Source organism: Tachypleus tridentatus, chromosome 7 (genome assembly GCF_004210375.1).
Source record: "Tachypleus tridentatus isolate NWPU-2018 chromosome 7, ASM421037v1, whole genome shotgun sequence".
Classification (NCBI taxonomy): domain Eukaryota; kingdom Metazoa; phylum Arthropoda; class Merostomata; order Xiphosura; family Limulidae; genus Tachypleus; species Tachypleus tridentatus.
Window position 1 is genome coordinate 164657019 of NC_134831.1, and position 21939 is coordinate 164678957.

The 21939-nt window shown below is 35.5% G+C and overlaps 1 long non-coding RNA gene across 2 annotated transcripts in view; it reads right to left on the bottom strand.

Annotated features, from left to right (window-relative positions):
• Positions 1 to 21939, bottom strand: part of LOC143257105 (uncharacterized) — a 48286-nt gene that overhangs the window by 1356 nt on the left and 24991 nt on the right. For both annotated transcript variants that reach the window (XR_013031689.1, XR_013031690.1), the window contains one exon: positions 3709 to 3762. This is a non-coding gene — a long non-coding RNA (uncharacterized LOC143257105). The remainder of the gene's footprint in view (positions 1 to 3708; positions 3763 to 21939) is intronic.

A 21939-nucleotide genomic window follows, 5' to 3' on the forward strand; every position in this document is an offset into this window, starting at 1 on the left:
ATAGTGGGATTGATCGTCACATTATAACGTCCCCACGGCTGGGAGGGCGAGCATGTTTGGCGCGACTCGGGCGCGAACCCGCGACCCTCAGATTACGAAGCGCACGCCTTAACGCGCTAGGCCATGCCAGGCCCATTTGCGAAAGTAAAAATAAATTATGTTGCATAAAGCATTCTCTCTCTGAATAAATTGTATAAGTTCGTCTTATGTTTTTTAAACTTGAAAATAGTATTAAAAATTTCATTTGCTTTTATTTCAGTGAAGTACTAATTGCTTACTGATTCCAAGCCGACTTTTAGTCACTGATAATGCCGACCCTCCCCCATGGCTTAGTAGTAAATCAGCAGGTTTCGATGCCCTCAATGGGAAGAAGACAAGTAGCCCGTTTTGTAGTTTTGTGCTTTGCAACAAAAAAATTAATTTTGCCAGTCTAACTCTGATGTCACCGGATGGGTTAAATGTAGGCTTACGGACTTACAACGCTAAATCCAGGATTCGATTCTCCGCGGTGGAAAGAATGTGGATAGCACGAATAAAAAATAAACTTTTATCAACACATATAATTGGAATCTGGCGGGAAATTTTATATTTATAATTTACTTCTAGATTTGAGAAGTGGAAAAATGAATGTATCCCTTAAAGGAACGTTTTCTTAACGATGATAAACCTTTAGTCATCTTAACTTGTCTAATTCAGGCCAATGCTAGACCTCCAGTCATCTTAACTTGGCTGCTTCAGGCCAATGGTAGACCTTTCGTCATGTTAACGTGTCTTAATTCACCATGAAACTCGGTCATGTATGAAAACACGTGATCGCTTGTAACAACAGAATGTGAAAATCAATCAGAAATGTCCACTGTCACATCAGAATTGTTATCTATAATACTTTGAGCATTACGTAAGCAGAATGGCTAGATTTTTATTGTTTGTTTTTGAATTTCGCGCAAAGCTACACAAGGGCCATCTGCGCGAGCCGTCCTTAATTTAGCAGTGTTTTTGTTTTGTTTTGGAATTTCGCACAAAGCTACTCGAGGGCTATCTGTGCTAGCCGTCCCTAATTTAGCAGTGTAAGACTAGAGGGAAGGCAGCTAGTCATCACCACCCACCGCCAACTCTTGGGCTACTCTTTTACCAACGAATAGTGGGTTGACCGTCACATTATACGCCCCCACGGCTGGGAGGGCGAGCATGTTTAGCGCGACGTGGGCGCGAACCCGCGACCCTCGAATTACGAGTCGCACGCCTTACGCGCTTGGCCATGCAATTTAGCAGTGTAAGACTAGGGAGAAGGCAGCTAGTCATCACCACCCACCCCCAACTCTTGGGCTACTCTTTTACCGAAGAATAGTGGGATTGACCGTATATTATAACGCCCCCACGGTTAAAAGAGAGCGTTTATATTTAAATATATTAGAGTAAACAAGTAATGAATTCAACTTCCAAATTAGAACAGCAATTTTAAGCCATTAAAAACACTAGATTAAATAACCGTAGATGGCGTCCAGTAGCTAGATAGTCAGCCAATCTTGTGACAGGCTTTGTTACTGATTATACAACTTTCAGGTACAACCGTGTAATTTAACGTGGAATTATTCTTACAAGTGCAAACTACGTAATTAGTTTATGTTGCATTTTTATCCCTAGATGACAGCACTGCATTAAAAATGAAAGTCGCACACTATCTCAACGGCTGGTATGAATATTAACATTTTACTAATAAAGCAGTGAACAACGTTTCGATCTTCCTAGATTATCTTCAGGTTAACAAACAGAATTTGCAACTGATCATTGCTGGGCGCATCTTTTAGGAACGAGAATATAAATGGTTACGGGGTTGTAGGGGGCGTTGCAGTTATATGTTGGGTTATTAATTAGTATAGGTATAAAGGTGTTCTGATAAAATTGGTTTTAGTTGTTGTATAAGTAGGGCTTCTTCGATTTTGCGTTTGTTTATACATGTTTATCTACTTGGTGTCTATGTGTTTTCTATGGTTATGTTGTGTTTATTTGACTTACAGTGTTCAAAAATGTGTGAAGGTGTTTTTCTGTGTTCTTTGAATCTCATTTCCATTTTCTGCTTGTTTCTCCAATATAGAAGTCGTGACAGTTGTTGCATTGTATTTTATAAATAATGTTGGTGTTGTGTTTGTCAGGGTAGTTTTTACACAGTATGGACTTTAGTTTTGTACCTCGTTTTTCAATAAATTTGGTGTTTACTGGAATGTTGTGTTTTGTTATAAGTTTTTTCTCCAAATGTTGGCTACTTTGTATCTGACGTCTGGAACATAGGGTATGCAACAGTATAAGGTTTTGTAGTTTGTTTTATCTACGGATTTATTGTTGTTTGTTTGTTATTGATCTAGATGTATGTGTATAATTTTTTCAACGGATTTTGGAGGAAACTTTTTGATGTTGATGAAGTGTAGTTTTATGTTGTTGATTTCATCATTAATTTTATCGACTAATAATAGTTTTGTGACTGTGTTTATTTGGTTTCTTAATATGTTAAGTTTTTGTTTTGTTTAGTGTGCTATACATCCTAAGGAATGTATAGTCCAGTATGGGTGATTTTTCTGTGGATTTCTATTTTGAACTGTGTATCGGTTTCAGTGATCTTGAGGTTAAGAAATGCTATCTGGTTAGTTTTTCCTGTTCACAGGTGAACGTAATGTTGGAGTGTATAAATTTAACGTGGTTGAATAAATTAAAGTTCTGTTTTTGGAGAAAAAACAGCTACTCAACAGTTGAATTTGGATGTTATCTTTGTAACGCACCTTCAGCGCCAAAGTGTGAAACTAATTTTTTCTGTAACTTATTGTGTTCTTGATTTCCCTTACTGTTCATGATTTGTGATGCCAAATTCTTAATAAGCCTAATTACGTTGCAAAACCGATGAAGAATTTGATTGATACTAGGGATAATTAGCAACAATAACAAAACAAACCTTTTAGGTTATGTAAATTAGGAGATGTAGATCATGTTTGTTTGTTTTTCTTATAGCAAAGCCACATCAGGCTATCTGCTGAGCCCACCGAGGGGAATCGAACCCCTGATTTTAGCGTTGTAAATCCGGAGACTTACCGCTGTACTAACGGGAGGCAAGATGTAGATCAAGTAGACGAGAGTGGTATTATTGAAGTTTATGTTTTTCTCACTTGATGGCACTGCAGTCAAGACTTTTTGTGCGAAGTTACTCAATGGAGTATCTGTACTATGTTCACAGCAGGGAATCGAACCCTGGTATTGAACACTGATCCACTGTGAGACGAAAAACAAACCTATTAAATAAGAGAAGTGACTGAAGTGATATGTCATAAAAGTAATTTCTGTACAGTGCTTGGTGCCGCTTTTCACACAGCTATTCTTGATTATGTTGCCTACTTTTGTTTAAGACACGTGAGCTCTAGTCATTCCCTGTTACAAGGCGACAATGAGGTATGATTTATTGAAGGCCTCTTTCTTGATGGTAGTTAAGCCCCAAGTTGTTCCATATTCGTTTATTTCCCGTTAAGTATAACGAACAGTCCTCCGTCCCTCCTTCCGTTCTCGAAACTCTGCGCGTGTGTGAATATTTTGCACTGGAAAGGGTTGTTACCTTTGCCAAAAGCGATCGATTTCAAGTGGCATCACACTAACTACAAAATAATAAATAATGTTAAATTGTAGATCTGATATATATTAATGACAACTCTTTCGGGGAATACTCACAGGAGGTCAAAATTCAATCCAGTTTTTCTTCATCCTCTACTGTTTCCCTCGTCTCTTGTAGATTTACATGAAACAAAACACAAGGATTTGGTTAAATTTCGTTTGACATTTACTTTCATAATAATTGTTTATATTGGTTTCAGACACAATGTGTGTGTGTGTAACAATATAAATGCAGCTTTCATTATATGAATAACAGTTGGATTATATAAGGGATGTAATAGATACAACGTAGTAGTCAATATTAGATTTTGGAGAATCTGAAGATTCAATATATCGTATTACCAAAAGCTGCATAGCTATGATAGATCAAACGTAAGACTTGTGATCTCATAATTTCTAATGTTTTATGTCTTCAGTGGAGAATAAGACCACAAGTCAGCCCTAAGCATTTTAGTTTGAGAATTTCATTTGTATGTCAGCAACCTGTAAGTTTTTATCTCACTTAATGTGATATTAATGATTAAATGTAACTGAGTCTTGTTGGGGTTAAGATTTATACATCTCAGGTTGCACCAGTTTTGAAGGTTATTTAAATATTTTCGAAGTTTTTCTATGACTGGAAAAGAACGGAAAGACGTCGACCAGACAGCAATGCCATCACCAAATTAAGATTGAGTAATCTTAATGGACTGTAGTAAGACGGTAATATTAACATATATTATAAACGATACGACATACCAATACTCCATGAAACACGCCCCTAGTGGTGTATGACTAAACCCCTGACTAAGGTTTAAAGCATTATTATCTTCGTTTGATACCTTCATGTGAGAACTGTAGATTTTAAGGATAAGATGTAATGTTAATTCATATTTACTGGTGTCAATACAGGTTTAAAGTTGATGTGAATATAATTCGACATAATGTAGGTGTTCTTTGTTGACGTGAATGTACGTAGACTTAATGTAGGTGTTCTTTGTTGATGTGAATTAAGTAGACTTATTGTAGGTGTTCTTTGTTGATGTGAATTAAGTAGACTTATTGTAGGTGTTCTTTGTTGATGTGAATGTACGTAGACATGATGTAGGTGTTCTTTGTTGATGTGAATGTAAGTAGACTTGATGTAGGTGTTTTTGTTTATATCATTGTAAGTTCATTTAACGTGGTGTTTTTGTTGACGTGAATGCACTTAGATTTAAAATAAGTATATTCGTCGGTGTATATGTTAATATACTTAATTTAGGTCCATTTACTAAAGTGAATGTATATGGTCTTAGAGTGAGTGTATTTGATGATGTGAATGCACGAAGATTTTTAAAGGTGTTTTTACTGATGTGAATTAGAAAGGCGTTAAAAAATCAATTCAAGACACAGTGGCTTGTGTCCTCAGGAAATGAGGATTTCGTTATCAATGGAATGAAAGTACTAGAACAACGTAATTTACGTGGGATTAATAAGACGGCCAGGGAAGCGTGAGCGGCGGTACGTAAGTTGATGATCTAAACTCGGGTCGTGTGGAGGAATGCCAGCGGCACGGGTCGATAAAAAACCTATTACCATGTGTACGTAGTCTTCTAAAGACGTGCAATGAAGAGATTAGGTTAGGCTTCTGGAACCGGAAAATTAGTGTTTAAATGAGGTTGCAGCAGACGTTTTCCACTGGAACTGTTGACAGCGATGAGAGATGTTTTCCAAATAGATTAACGACTCTATACCTAACATATAAGCCGAGAGCTTCGAGCTCACTACTGAGCTCTAGAACATGGTTTTTCAAAGTATGCTCCGCGGAACCCTTGGGCTCCGCCATAGTTATCTGGGGCTGCGCGAGGAGATTTTAGAATGTTAATATTTTTCCCTAAAACTACAAAACTGAATCATAATACGCTCTACAAAAAAGTAAAAACTGAAATATATGTGTAATATAGCCCGTTTATCACGTATTGGGCCTTTTAATATTTTGTTCTGCCTAACGTCAGACGATTTTTTTAGTTTAGGGGAAGTTCTCGCGGTGAAAGTGTTTCTATTATATATAATACAATCTCAATTAACTTCGACAATGGCACCACTGGTTTCTAGTAGATATGGCATCATCTCAAGATCGCATGCATCATTGGAGATGTAAGATAGTCTCGTAAATTTCGTATGAAACAACAATCAACCCTGGGTAGTGATGCCAACTGTCTTTTAAAAGCCAGATCTGGATTAGCGGCTAAATTTCGAACGAAATGAAACAAAATGGCCAGGTAGTTAAGGTACTCGACTCGTAATCCGAGGGTCGCGGGTTGGAACCCCCGTCACACCAAACATGCTCGCCCTTTCAGCCGTGGGGGCGTTATAATGTGACGATCAATCCCACTATTCGTTGGTGAAAGAGTAGCCCAAGAGTTGGCAGTGGGTGGTGATGGCTAGCTGCCTTCCCTCTAGTTTTACACTGCTAAATTAGGGACGGCTAGCACAGATAGCCCTCGTGTAGCTTTGCACGAAATTAAAAAACAAACAAATGAAACGAAATCATAGCTGAAACTTGTCCATATTTGAAACACTGTGATGCAATTAGATGCAGTATCAATTGTTTCAAAGTATATTTATATGAAGTATAATTATATTTATGACAAATATAATTGGTAATAGTTAGGTTAGGTTAGATTCGTTGAAGTGTGATTAGACAAACTTGATACCAATGAGCTCTATTTCGTTCGAGATTTATACTCACTTCAAATCTGGCTTAATATTTTGTTACTTAGCTTTAGTGCTTCTGTTAAAAAAAAAAATAAATAATAATTTACCCTTTTCCTTTAGAAAAGTATATTATTCTGGCGGCCTAGCCTTTCTTCCACAAATCTTTATTTTTGACTTCGTTATGGAAACACTGCTCTCAGGTCAACATGACATTGTATGAGGATAAAACTCAAGTGCTTGAACGAGTTTTCATTAAGAAGCTATTTTGTGTCCGTGAAAATACTTTTGAAGTGCCAAAGATACAATAATACGTTTTTAGGCAAATTAATAATTAGTTGTCCCCTTTATAATGGATAAGTGGCTGAATATCAGTAATAAGTCTGATACAAGTAAGAATCTTTCTACGCTTAGGTTTAATACGAATTCATCGGCATTATCGTCGTGTGCAAGCACATCAACGCAGGATGATACAAGAAGTGCCGAAATAAGAAAGAAAAGAAAGTATGACGAAAGTTTTACTGAATATGGTTTTACATGGACAGGTAATGAAGTTGGACCTAGTGGGTTGAATGTGTAACAGTGTTGAGTAACAGTAGTTTACATCCAGCAAAGTTAAAACGGCATCTAGAAACCAAACACTCTCAATTAAAAATCTAACTTCCGAGTATTTCAAAAGAAAATTGTTTGAAATTAAATGCAAGGAAAGCTATATTTCATTTGTTTGTCTGTCAGGACAACAAAGGTGTTCTTATTGCTTCATAAAGCGTTAATTACCGTATTGCAAAAGCAGGTGAAGCTCATACAATTGCAGAAGATTTGATAAAATCATGCGCAAAAGATTTGGTAGAGTGCACGATTGATGAGAAATTCCTTTAAAATATTAACTCTGTGCCACTTTCTGATAACTCGGTTTCTCGAATAATCAAGGATATGTCAGCAAACTACTTAACGGAGTTAATAAGGCGAGTAAAAGAGAGTCCAACTTTTCTGCTTCAGATGGATGAATCAACAGATATCGCAGGTTATGCGATGTTGCTTGTGTTTGTTCGCTATATTCACGAAGCTAGTTTTGAAGAAAATTTATTAATTTGCTAATCTTTGCCTATTTAAACAACAGGCGAAGAAATATTTAAACTAATCGATTTATTTATGGACGAACATGAGATCCAATGGCAGCTTTACTCAAGTATATACGCTGATGGAGCTGCAGCTATGACTGAAAAAGTTTAAGGCACAGTGGCATGCTTAAAAAAAAAAAAAAATCTGGATATCGAGATTATCCACTGCTGTCTTCATTGTCATGCACTTGCAATTAAACGAATGCCAGAAGACTGAAAAGAGGTATTGTGTGATATCACAAAAATAGTTAATTTTATAAAATCAAGACCACTCAACGCGAGGATCTTCAGTTTACTCTGTGAGGATATGAGAAATTTTCATACAAATTTGCTGTTTCATACTGAAGTCCGCTGGCTTTCTCGGGTAAAAGTGCTTGCTCGGTTTTACGAACTGTGAGAGGAGATTGGTTTATTTTTATCTGAATGCCATTTTGAGCTTGCGTACAAATTAAGGGACAAATGCTCGATACAGAAAGTGGTTTACCTTTCGGACGTATTTGCCTATCTAATAAAATGAATGCTATAATGCAGAGTACCAGGGTAACGTACTTCAAAGCTCAGAGTAAAATGGAAGCACTTCTACGTGAGCTAAAACTTCGGGGTGAATGTATACTTATGGAAGAACTTGATTGCTTCGAAAATCTCAGTGGTTTTCTACTTACGAATGAAATTTCCTTAAGTGAAGATGCAAACGTTTCTGTCTTGCAGCACATATCTGACTTGTGTACAACTATTGGGGAGTACTTCCCTTCTCATTTAGAAAAATTACTGTGGATTCAAAATCCCTTTGTTGATTCTGCTAATACCAACGACTTGCCTTTGAAAGAGAAAGAACAGCTTGTAGAAATTTCAATTGATTACACCCTAAAATTTCAGTAGGAAAAAAATTACACAATTCTGGATTCGAATAGCCATGTAATACCCTGAAATAAGAAACAGACCTTTGAAAATTTTGATGCGTTCTCCAATAACATCTCTTTATGATCAAACATTTTCAATGTATACAGCTACAAAGACCAAATTCAGAAACAGGCTAAATATTGAAGATGATTTGCGCTCACAGGTAGCAACCATAACTCCAAATATTGAACTACTTTGTGAACAAAAGCAAGCCCATCCAACCAACTAATAAATAAATAAATAAAGTACACTGTACTTTCAGTGATATAAATTTTGCAAGCAGAAACTTTTGAACGAGTAAGTAGAAATAAAAATTTTTCTTTAAATATTGATATTTTTAATACATTTATGTTCTAAATGTAAACTTCATCTGGTGCTAGTGACCGATTGTTTATATTTTTGGTTTATGTTTTTGTTAAGGCTCTAGAATGTTTTTTCTTTCTGATGTAAAGCTTTGCAGGTCTAAAAAGTTTTGGAACCCGTGCTCTAGAGGACGCCAGTGTAACGGGGAATCAATCACAAGATTTTTAAGCTGATAGTTACTGACAACGACTATCTTTACAAGATATCTCAGATATCCATTGGGTTTGTTCATTTTTAATAATATTATGATTTTTCAAAAATTTCTCACTCTCTTAGAAATTAATTTTCGTCATTCCATGCCAGTTTGTTTTGTTGTCTTCAGTCTGACGTGGCGGGTTTGACTGTTTGTTTTGAATTTCGTGCAAAGCTACACGAGGGCTAACTGCACTAGCCGTCCCAATTTAGCAGTGTAAGACTGGAAAGAGAGCAGCTAGTCTCTTGGGCTACTCTTTTACCAACGAATAGTGGGATTGACCGTTACATTATAACATCCCCACGGCTGAAAGAGTGAATATGTTTGGTGTGACGGGGATTCGAACCCGTGACCCTCGAGTTACGAGTCGAGCGCCATGCCGGGCCGATCTGGCGGGAAACATGGTATAATCTGGATTTATACAAAGCTGTCTTAGATTAAGAGTTGCTGTCCCGTCAGCAGAAATCAAAGGTTCTAATACAAAATTCACTTCATTATGTAAATTACTATCATATAGAAATATTTACACGATACAGTGCAAACTCTTCATCAAAACCTTTCTCTACTGTAACTCTTAATCAAATTAAGGAAATTACTGTTACGTTTATAAAGCGAACACCCGCAGCTGAGGGTAAAGGCGAGTTCATCGGCATATCACGAGCTCGAACATTGGACCTTTTGATCGGCAGCTAGTCACGTTAGCCACTACACCACGCCGAGCCCCATAAATTGTTTTATAACTTTGCTCAAAGTCCAACAATGTTGGGTAAATATTTGTTATAATAACTGTTTCTATGGTTTTTTTTATATCAAACTAGACAAAACAATTACGTTGTCACGTGAGTGCGAGTGAACAGAAAGTGTCACAAAACTGTTATAAAACAAAATAAAAGCAAATACTTATACAAGTTTTTGTGATACCTTAATTTCCAAACTCAATCGCTACTCTCTATATTCCTCAGCTTGTATCAAGTTTAAAGAAACGCTTTCACAACTCGCTTTGTCTACGTTTTCAAAGGAAATTAAACAACGCGTGACTGTACAAATCTTCCTGTCTCTTGTGAAAGAAATATGATCGTCGACATTTTACCGGAAGGATGAGGTTTATAGAAGACAACGTTTAAGCTGCTGCGACAGTGTCTTTGTTAGAGCACACAGAAGAAGGGATTACAAGAGTAAATGTAAAACCTAGGTCTCTCTACTTTTTTTTTTTTTTTTTAATACTGTTTCGACGACAGTCCGTCTCAGTGTCGCCACAATATTCAAAACACAATATTTTTGTTATACGAAACAATGATTCCTAAAGCCTTTGATGCTTGCACCGAGTTTCGGAGAAAACAGCCAGGTGGAGTTCATTATATCCTTATGGTAAGTGCCAAGCTAACCCTGCAGAGAGCTTCAATAATGGATTACCAACGTTAATACTTACATGAAAACAACGCTAAAAACCGGGTCCCGATACTTGTGGTGGCCAGATCACAGACAGCCCACTGTGCAGCCCTGCGCCCAACTCAAAACAACAACAACATGAGAACAACATACTGTGGGCCTGAATTATAATAAAATTTATTTCATCAATAACTTAGGACTTAATGTAAAAGTTTAAAAATAGTGCTTTCCAACACTGTAAAGAATCTAAAAGAACGAAACAGTGTAAAAAAAAACCTAATGTGAAACAACAAATCAAATATGTTGAATAAGAAATATCTTAGGCCAAATTAAAAAAACAACAACTTTAGAGGCTACAAGGAACCAATCACCACCTCTCAAGATAATTTATTTTAATTCAACAATGGTACACCAATAATGTAAAGGATATAGAGAACCAATCACTACCTCTAAAAACAGTTTCTTTTAACTCAACAATGGTGCCCCAGTAATGTTGAGGCTACAAAGAACCAATCATACCGCTAAGATACTGCATCCTATTGAGTACTATGATTTTGTGTTGCTGCAGTCGGTGTAAAAAAGTTGATCAAAACGATTTGAATGAAATAACCTATTTTCCACAGAAATAGTTAGAGGGATGAATTACAGTTATCATGGTATGATCATTTACATGTTTTTGTTGATTTTTTTATGAAATTCACAAAAGAATACTTGAGCGCCATCTGCACTAGCCGACTCTAATTTAAAAGTGATAGACTAGATGGAAGCTAGCCAATCAACACCGCTCACCACCAGCTCCTGAGCAACTCTGATCGAACAGTGAGATTGACGGCAACATTATAACGGCCCCACGACCGAAAGGATGAACATGTTCGCAATGGGATTCGAAGTTTGTGTGTGGTAAATGAAGAATACGTTATTAGAAATCCTTTAACCAACAGTCATGGATCCACAAACAATTTGGTCCGTAAATAATCCAGAAAAATGTGTTAAGTGGTGGGGTTGCTAACATGACTGTGTGTAAATCTCCTTAAGAATGCATGTTTGGAAACGTGTACATGTAGCTTTTGCCTCAGAGATACAAAAACAAAGAAGTAATCACTCTTTAGGTGGATGGATATTGACATTCTAACATGACTGTCCGTCAGGTGTAATATACTCATACACAGCACGTGGAAAAATTCGTTTTGTTTTGTTTTTGACGAAACTGCAGATTCTTTCTAACTCCCCACCCCCACCTTTCACTCGTATTTGAAAAGATTTTCGTTTGTTTTAGAAAAGGCTACACGAGGGCTATCAGAGAGACTGAGGAGAAGTCAGCTATCAATAACCATCGTAGTACTATACTGACAGAATAATGGGATTTCAACGCCTACCAGTGCATTTTTGGAGCAACGGACCGCGAACAGTGAACTCTCGGACTGGCAGTCTGAGAATAATGACCACTAGACCCAATGTTTTTAATTCTTACTTCTTAAGTGTTAAAGAATAAGTTTGTATAATTTTGATAAAAAGGATTTTCATGACCTCACATTCAAAGATGTTCAGACGATTCAGTGTGCACAAGTGTTGAATATGTGGGTGTGCATGGGGCAGATTTCCATACTTTAAAAAAAGTCCCCCTTGAAGTACGAGGTGGTTCATAAATCATCAAATGTAGAACTTAGTTGCTGTTAATATGTAATTTTGTTTTCAGTGAAGGTTTGGCACGACCTGGTAGTAAGGGCACACGACTCGTAATTTGTAGGTCGCTGGTTCGAATCCGGCATCAAACATGCTCCTCCCTCCAACTGTGGGAACGTTATAAAGTTTCAATCAATCCCACTTTTGTTTGTAAAGAGTAGCCCAAGAGCTGGCGGCAAGCGATGCTAACTACTTACCCTCCGTTCAGTCCACAATCTCAAAAGTTAGGGCGGCTAACACAGGTAGCTCTCATGTAGCTTTGTGAGAAATTAAACCAATTTTCTCGGTAGAAATATGATGGTCGTTCGTTTCTGAAACAGTAACCAGCAAAGTTAGATAAAACAGATGTGTGGACTAACAATGACTGAAGTTATGTCAGAAGGAAACTTTTCGTTTTCAGTATCCACTGACAACGCATTGAGTCATTTACCTAATGTGACGTCATCTGTCAACGACAGAATAAATTCGACCAAATCAGCTTGCCAGAATCACATTCCTCTTCTCGTGGTCAGTCATCCCTCCTACTATGTTGATTCCACAAATGCTTACGTCATAGTTCAATAGTTTCAGAAGAACTTGACCTTCTTTATCGATCCAAAAAGTTTATGCATACATATGTATTTATTTAATCACTCAGTGGCAGAAGCGAATAAGGGGGCATGAAATTATTTATTTACATACATGTACTAGCAGAAACCTGCGAAACATTTTTGGTTAAACTACTATTTTTATTGCAACAATACTTCCTGAAATACAGGATTTCTAAAACAATACGAAATCATTTTAAATCACAGAATCCGAAATCTTTAGATCTACTTGTCTTAGGTTTAACATTAGTTAAGCCTTTATTAAGCATAACCTATACTCGACTATCAAATTATTTAGTGTTGCTATGATGAAAATGATTTGAAACATCCTGAGTTCTTTTGATTAAGTCAATCACATTAACTCTGCCTTTTTGGAAAAAAACCCAAAAAACAGCTTTACCTAGCTAAATATTTTGCTTAAAATAAATATAATAATGTGCTCAAAGTATCTTAATCAAATCAAAACCGGGTACATAGATTTTACTACTTGCATGTGCTTTGCATGACATTTCAAGTTTCCAAAACCATAATTTCGCACCTCTCGGTGTCCTGATTTATATTGGATGATCAAATAACTTACAACGTATTCAGTTTATTATTGTTCCATTTAATGAAGAATGAAATGTTCTTTTCTCTTTGCAATACAACGTAAATGAAAATTTGTCGATAACAAACGTTTTTGTAGAGCCATCGTAACGCTGATTCTTGCGAGTACACGCAAGCAAAGCAAAGAAATATGGCTGAAGCAAAACTATTTAATTGAAGGAGTATGCGCGCATGTTCTAAATAAAACACCAGTCTTTTTCACTTAAGGGGGATTAAAGAGTAGGCATAAATATGTAGAAGAGGGAAAAAAGAAAAGAAATGATATATGTAGAGGGAGAGAGCGAAGAGACAATGAAAAGAGAAGCAATAAGGAAGATCCATGAAGTTTTAAACCATTTTAACACACAACTGACCATGAGTTCAATGATCAGGAAAAGTCCTCACGCATAAAAAAAACACTTACATAATAGCCTCCTTGATCACAAATTACCAAAAAAAATCCAGCCTTTTCAATTTGCAAAAAGTACAATGGGCTGTGTGGTCACAGACTCGGAGGCCACATAACCCATTATACTTTTTGCATAAAGTTGTAGCTTAAAGATGTGGCTTTGCTTAAGAAACAAACAGACCTACAGAGTGTGAAAGACATTCGCGCTTTTATATATATATACATATTTTAGTGAAATTAAATAATTTGTATCTAAATGAAGTTAAATGAATAAACAAAATCATGAGGAAGGACTGATTTAAAAACAGAAAATGTCAAAGTCTATTTAATTATAATATAACCATAAAATATTCAAGCCACAAACCAAAACACATTAACATGATTTTTTTAAAATATGCTGCGCCTGAGATACATTTTATAATCCCACGTTGTAGCTTGCATCCTAGGATCCCTTTTTCTAAAAAAAAAATTGCAGCGTATTTTTAAAAAAATTCATGTCAATACGCCCCGGTTCATAGCTTGAATATTTTATGATTATAATATATAGCAGATAAAGAGATAATATAACACTAACTTGTTTACGTCTTTTGCTTTAATTTAATTAGGAATAAACTTTATCGTATTCAATACTATCAATAACTAAAGTTATAATATTATTCTTAGACCTAACGTTAGACCTCATATAAAATTAAAAAAAAAAAACTTTCATAATCTTTTAATGTACAAAATGTCTACTAAAGTATATATTTCCATCTTTTGTTTATACTCGTTGAAATGAAGTACGCGTGCATTCATATTTAGATAACAAGGTGTGCGCGCATTTTCAGTAGATACTCCTCTAAACATAAACGTTTGTTCAAGATTATTTTGATGACGGACCTCAAGTTACGTAAGAACATCCTGTCGGTAAAAGTGTTGAATGAAAGCAGAACGGATTTAACCAAATAAGTTTCTGTATTTACAATGAGACAAGCACGGATTTTCATCTTATTGTTTGTTTGTAGTTAAGCACAAAGCTACACAATGAGCTATCTGTACTCTGCCAACCATGAGTATCTAAACCCGGTTTCTAGCATTAGATGTCAGCAGATTTACCGCTGTGCCACTTGGGGCAGGTTGCTTAGCAGCCTCGATACATTTAAATGGTGTGTGAAGAACTTTTTTATTAAAAATATTTAATTTTGTCTCCTGTCTAGAAACATTTTGTTAACAAAAAGCTCTTACATTTCTCTCGATATATAAAGCCATGAAAGGAAACATCCACAATATAAAATATTTTAGTAATCTTTTGTTTAAAAAACATTACATTGTTTCCTTTTTTTCTCTAATATTTCAACTTCCAGAAACAAGTCTTAAAGCTCTTTATTCATATGTAAAACTGTGGTATATTAAACTAGCACCAATCAAAAATGTCCTGGTAATGTACTATATTAAACTTGACCCAACCAAAACGTCTGAATAATCTGGCATATTAAAGTGAGACCTATCTAAATGTCTGAATACTCTTGTATATTAAACTGGAGTCAATCAAAACTTCTGAATATTCTGTCATATTAATGCCACCAATGAAAATGATGGATATTGTCATATTAGACTAGAACAAACAAAATCCTTACAATTTGTATACAACCAATCAAACGTTTGAAGACTCGTAATAACCAATACAATGTTTCTTTACGTGAGTCCTGTACGTATGTGTTAACACAAATGTTTATATTCGTTGCAAGGATACAGATTCCTATCTGTGTACAATTAAACTTGTATTAAGAAGTAAACAAGGCAGATAAATGATTTAAAAAGTGAATATCACTATAAAACAAAAACGGCAGTGAAATAACGTATTCTGCTAATTTATTGTTTAGAGACTATGGACATTTGGGAGACGTAAAATAAACCTATAATTTTTATCGCTTCTTTGAAATTGCGTTTCATCAATTTCCTTACTGGTGTTCGATACAGAAGATAAAAAGTGACAGCCACTCCATATTGTTTTTCTCATCACACTTTAGAGTAGAGGAGGAAATCTAGTAAGTTTCTTATTGTCCCTATTTTACAGTTTTCGCGCGGTTAACGCGAATCGCGTTGCTAAACGAAACAACTTGCTGGAAAATGCTTTTCTCTGACTTTTAATAACTCCTTGGCTAACAGGTACCTCTGCTTACTGTAAAGGTATATTTACCCTACTGTTCATTTCCTGCCCTCTTCGGCCTTACTAAGTCACATGCTGAGATGAGATCCACTTGATTCTGCTTTTCCGGTAGGAAAGCGCTAGTGTTATTTTACAATAATACCACACGTGCTTGTAAAAATCAATAGATTCTTCTTGGCTTATCAGGATATCCTATAGTTTATGATGTGACTGCCGCTAGGGGAAGACAGTCAGAAGTACAAGTCGGGAGCGGTAGTGCGATAGAAACGTCTGGTAAAACAAGATTGATAACTTTCTTGAGTGTAAAGTTAAAACACGTAACGAAGGAAGCTTGAAAAGTGATGATCAGCAAGTATTGTGTAGATTTGCTACCGATGAATAAACTGTCATTTGAAGAAAACTAGAAATGGACTTAAATAAGACAGGTAGGAGATATTACATTACAGGGTGACTTCAGGTTTTCAACTTTCAGGGTTCCCAGGGTTTTCATTTCAGTTCCAAATGATCACAAACAAATGTTCTTGTGCAACCAAGTTTATATTTCTGGTTCAAATTTCAAGTCCACTCTATTCTTTTTCAAGTTTCAAGTCCACTCTATTCTTTTTCAAGTTTCAAGTCCACTCTATTCTTTTTCAAGTTTCAAGTCCACTCTATTCTTTTTCAAGTTTCAAGTCCACTCTATTCTTTTTCAAGTTTCAAGTCCACTCTATTCTTTTTCAAGTTTCAAGTCCACTCTATTCTTTTTCAAGTTTTAAGTCTATCCTATATTCATTTAAGTTTAAATCTGTCTTAATTTAAGCTTCAAGTATACCCTATTCTGGTTTAAGTTTAAAGTCTGTACTATTCTGGTTTAAGTTTAAAGTCTGTACTATTCTGGTTTAAGTTTCAAGTCTGTACTATTCTGGTTTAAGTTTCAAGTCTGTACTATTCCGGTTTACGTTTCAAGTCTGTACTATTCCGGTTTACGTTTCAAGTCTGTACTATTCCGGTTTACGTTTCTAGTCTGTACTATTCCGGTTTACGTTTCTAGTCTGTACTATTCCGGTTTACGTTTCTAGTCTGTACTATTCCGGTTTACGTTTCTAGTCTGTACTATTCCGGTTTACGTTTCTAGTCTATCCTATTCCGGTTTACGTTTCTAGTCTATCCTATTCCGGTTTACGTTTCTAGTCTATCCTATTCCGGTTTACGTTTCTAGTCTATCCTATTCCGGTTTACGTTTCTAGTCTATCCTATTCCGGTTTACGTTTCTAGTCTATCCTATTCCGGTTTACGTTTCTAGTCTATCCTATTCCGGTTTACGTTTCTAGTCTATCCTATTCCGGTTTACGTTTCAAGTCTATCCTATTCCGGTTTACGTTTCAAGTCTATCCTATTCCGGTTTACGTTTCAAGTCTATCCTATTCCGGTTTACGTTTCAAGTCTATCCTATTCCGGTTTACGTTTCAAGTCTATCCTATTCCGGTTTACGTTTCAAGTCTATCCTATTCCGGTTTACGTTTCAAGTCTATCCTATTCCGGTTTACGTTTCAAGTCTATCCTATTCCGGTTTACGTTTCAAGTATATCCTATTATGGTTTAAGTTTCAAGTATATCCTATTATGGTTTAAGTTTTATGTCTATCCTATTTAAATTTAAGTTTCAAATATACCCTTTTGTGGTTTACGTTTCAAGTCTTTACTATTCTGGTTTACGTTTCAAGTCTTTACTATTCTGGTTTATGATTCAAGTCTATCCAGTTCTGGTTTATGATTCAAGTCTATCCAGTTCTGGTTTATGATTCAAGTCTATCCAGTTCTGGTTTATGATTCAAGTCTATCCAGTTCTGGTTTATGATTCAAGTCTATCCAGTTCTGGTTTATGATTCAAGTCTATCCAGTTCTGGTTTATGATTCAAGTCTATCCAGTTCTGGTTTATGATTCAAGTCTATCCAGTTCTGGTTTATGATTCAAGTCTATCCAGTTCTGGTTTATGATTCAAGTCTATCCTATTCTGGTTTAAGTTTCAAGTCTATCCTACTCTGGTTTAAGTTTCAAGTCTATCCTATTATGGTTTAAGTTTTATGTCTATCCTATTTAAATTTAAGTTTCAAATATACCCTATTGTGGTTAACGTTTCAAGTCTTTACTATTCTGGTTTATGATTCAAGTCTATCCAGTTCTGGTTTAAATTTCAAGTCTATCCAATTCTGGTTTAAATTTCAAGTCTATCCAATTCTGGTTTAAATTTCAAGTCTATCCAATTCTGGTTTAAGTTTTATCTCTATCCTATATTCATTTAAGTTTCAATTGTGTTTTAATTTAAGCTTCAAGTATACCCTATTCTAATTTAGATTTCAAGTCTAACCTATTTTAATTTAGGTTTCAAGTCTATCCTATTTTAATTTAAGTTTCAAGTCTATCCTATTTTAATTTAAGTTTCAAGTCTATCCTATTTTAATTTAAGTTTCAAGTCTATCCTATTTTAATTTAAGTTTCAAGTCTATCTTAATTTAAGCTTCAAGTCTATCTTAATTTAAGCTTCAAGTCTATCTTAATTTAAGCTTCAAGTCTATCTTAATTTAAGCTTCAAGTCTATCTTAATTTAAGCTTCAAGTCACCCTATTCTGGTTTAAGTTTCAAGTCTATTCTATTTTAATTTAAGTTTCAAGTCTATTACATTTTAGTTTAAGTTTCAAGTATATCCTATTCTGGTATAAGTTTTAAGTCTATCCTATTTAAATTTAAGTTTCAAATATACCGTATTTTGGTTTACATTTCATGTCTTTACTATTTGGTTTATGTTTCAAGTCTATCCTATTCTGGTTTAAGTTTAAAGTCTGTTCTATTCCGGTTTATGTTTCAAGTCAATCCTATTTTAATTTAAGCTTCAAGTGTATGCTGTTCTGATTTAAATTTCAAGTCTATCCTATTCTGGTTTAAGTTTCAAGTCTTCCCTATTCTGGTTTAAGTTTCATATCTATCCTATTTTAATTTAAGTTTCAAGTCTATTACATTTTAGTTCAAGTTTTAAGTCTACCCTATTCTGGTTTAAGTTTCAAGTCTATCCTATTTTAACTCTACAGCTATGCCCCTACAGGATATTTTATTAACTACTCGTATAACATTTAAAAACCTTATTTATACTCATCCTTTATTTCCTGATTTTATTCTGAAATAACTTCTCAAACAAAATGTACGACAGCATTATACGTTAGATGGAGTCCTAAAAACGTACTAGCCACAAAAAATCCTATGTAAACATGCCGTCAACACCGCAATTAATCTCTCAAGTTATTTGCTATATTTTACACAAAAACTAGTGAATTTGACCAATATTTTTTTATCAGAGCTCTACACTATGTGTTGTAACATAAATATTCACCATATGTAGGATACATCAGTAGTGAACGGTGTAACAATAGGTGGTGATTTCTAAGCTAAGTAAAATACAAGCTGCCGCTCCCCACAAGAGATTGTTTTTTCTGTTTATTAACCGTAAACATACAGTGCGCTTTGTCACTGTAGGAACGGACCTACGATTTTATCTTTGTGTTACATCAACGATCAGCCACAGTTAATATATTATTCTACATGGAGTAAATTGTTCTATGATACTGGGCAGAAATAAGTGAACATTGGGAAATTCGCTGTTTAAGAGCGACTTAACTATCAGTCAACGTTACTGTTTCTGTAGAAAAAAGAATAGTTTTTTTTTGGGGGGGACACCCTATATAAGGAATGTAATCTCTAGTATCAAAAGAAGTTGATATGGATGGAAGTTGTGCTGAAAACTTTGTACTTACGATAAAAGTTATAAATTGGTACTTTGAATGATTTGTGTTAATACGATTAACTTGCTAGTAGTTCTCATACTACGAAGACAGAACATTAACATTTTATGTATGAAAATGTGTTACATAAATAAATATTTCATTTACAGGTTCTTCTCAATCCAACTGCAGTCAAACGTTTGCAACTATCCACTATGTTACATTCCACTAACATCATAACACACTACTTAATAATTCCTAGTGTCATAGGTAAAACAGTCTTATTGTTTGTGTTGTTCAATGTTATGGATAAATGACCATTTACAACGTATCACTGGACTTTAAGGAAACTAAAGTAGACAACTTTCTATGTTAAAAATTCATCATAAAGAAATTGTACCTCCCACATTTGTATTCCCTCAACGCCTGAATGGGTGGTTAAATGTCAGGTACATCTTGTATGTAATACAATCTAGCTGAACACCGTACACATTCATAACGTTAATGTAATCCACGACAGAAGGAGACGGGGCTGGAGTTGGCTTTGGGTAGGGGAGACTGATCGATAAAATAAAGCAGGAACGGATGGATTATTCTTGGTTTGTGCAACCGTTCCTTTCTGTTATATAGGCACGTGAATTCATAAAGATGGGGAATCGGAGACGTTTGACCTAATACGTGAACAACTGTCGACTGAAAATCCAATGCATAGCTGACAAATCGTCGTAATTCCAAACAGTTCTGTTCAACTAGCTCATAAGATATTAGGATACAATACGCATATTAGCAATGTAAAATGGGTAATATATCACGAGATTTTATTAGATATTCTATGTAATATGATTCTATTAATTATGCTGTTTATTATATAATGGGATTGTATTAACCAAACTATCGTTTCAGTAGGAAAGTATTATACCATAATTTATTAAAATAACTGAGTTAACGACAACAAAAAAATAAACATGGCACACTTACTTAAGCTAAGATCGTTTTTAAGAACATTTGTAATAACAAACAGTGACACGAAACCTGACTAAACTAGATTAAATGTTTTTCGTCCTTGGTATAATCTTACATCCTGCCACCCCCTGAGCATAATCTTGCATCCTGCCACCCCCTGAGCATAATCTTGCATCCTGCCACCCCCTGAGCATAATCTTACATCCTGCTACCCCCTGAGCATAATCTTATGATTACAGCTTGGTTATAACCACGTTGGTATAATCAACGGTTAAGCTTCGACTGGACCACACTTGGGTACTGAAGGAATGTCCAGTCTCGAACCGACCACACTTATTTACTATAGTTCTCATGAAAACCAAACAAATATAAAACATCTCAGGACTAAGAAAGCTTTGCACAGAAATTATAATTTCTGGGTCAACTCTGATAAGTTCTTTGTTTGTTTGTTGAATATTCACGCAAAGCTACTTAAAGACCAACTGCACAAATCATCCCTAATGTTTAACTTACAAGTCGCTAGTTTACATCATCTACCGCCATCTTTCGGCTGTTCTTGTATAACCGAATAGTGGGATTCCATCATCACTCTTATAACGTATACACAGCTCAAAATTGCTGGATACAATTTTATTTTTTGAAGGTAATAGGACGTGAGCCATAGATCCACAATCCATCCAGCACTCTTAAACATTGGGCCACACCCGGCTCTATTTAAAATGTACATTTAGCCTACAAAAAAAAAAAACAAGCGTGAGAACTCCTAACAAACGTTCCAGAAAACTCCAACATTAGTGACCCGGTCTGTGTCCGAAGACTGTTAGTCTGTTTTAGTACAAAGCCACATTTGACTATCTGCTGTGTCCACTGTGGGGAATTGAACCTATGAATTAAGCGTCTAAGTTGGTAAACTTATGCTGTCCCATCGTGGGACGAATAGTCAGAAACTAGAACAAATAAAATCTTTATGCAGCATGACTCATGTCTGTATCTTCGTGTCCTGACTCGTAATAAGGTTAAGTTTGCGGTTAACACCCCCCTGGGTGTTAAAGTAATTAGGGTAGGTATTAAACAACCTAACAAATAATTACTTGTTCCAGTCTACAATAAGACAGTGTATGTAAGATTGTGAAACCAGGTAAGCACAATTAAAACTACAGCATTTCATAAACATAACCACAGGTTCAACAGAATCAGTTCCACGTTTTCCGTACAGTGTTCAACAGTCAAAGAACCATCGCTCACCAGGTGACAGTAGTATTTATATATATATCTTCTGTCTTGATTCGCGCTATCAGAACCTAAAGAGAAATTCTCTGCCCCCCAAACCACCACCTGATTGTAAACCTAGAAGGGCTGAGTGAAGTGTCAGTTTGTAATTAAGCACAAATCTACATAATAATGTATCTGTCCTGACCTGGATTTTAGCGCTGTAAGACTTGTCTCTGAGCCGGTTAATGGAATGTCTCGAAATATGTGAAAACTCTTAACTTATTTCTCGTAATTCCCATTAGATAG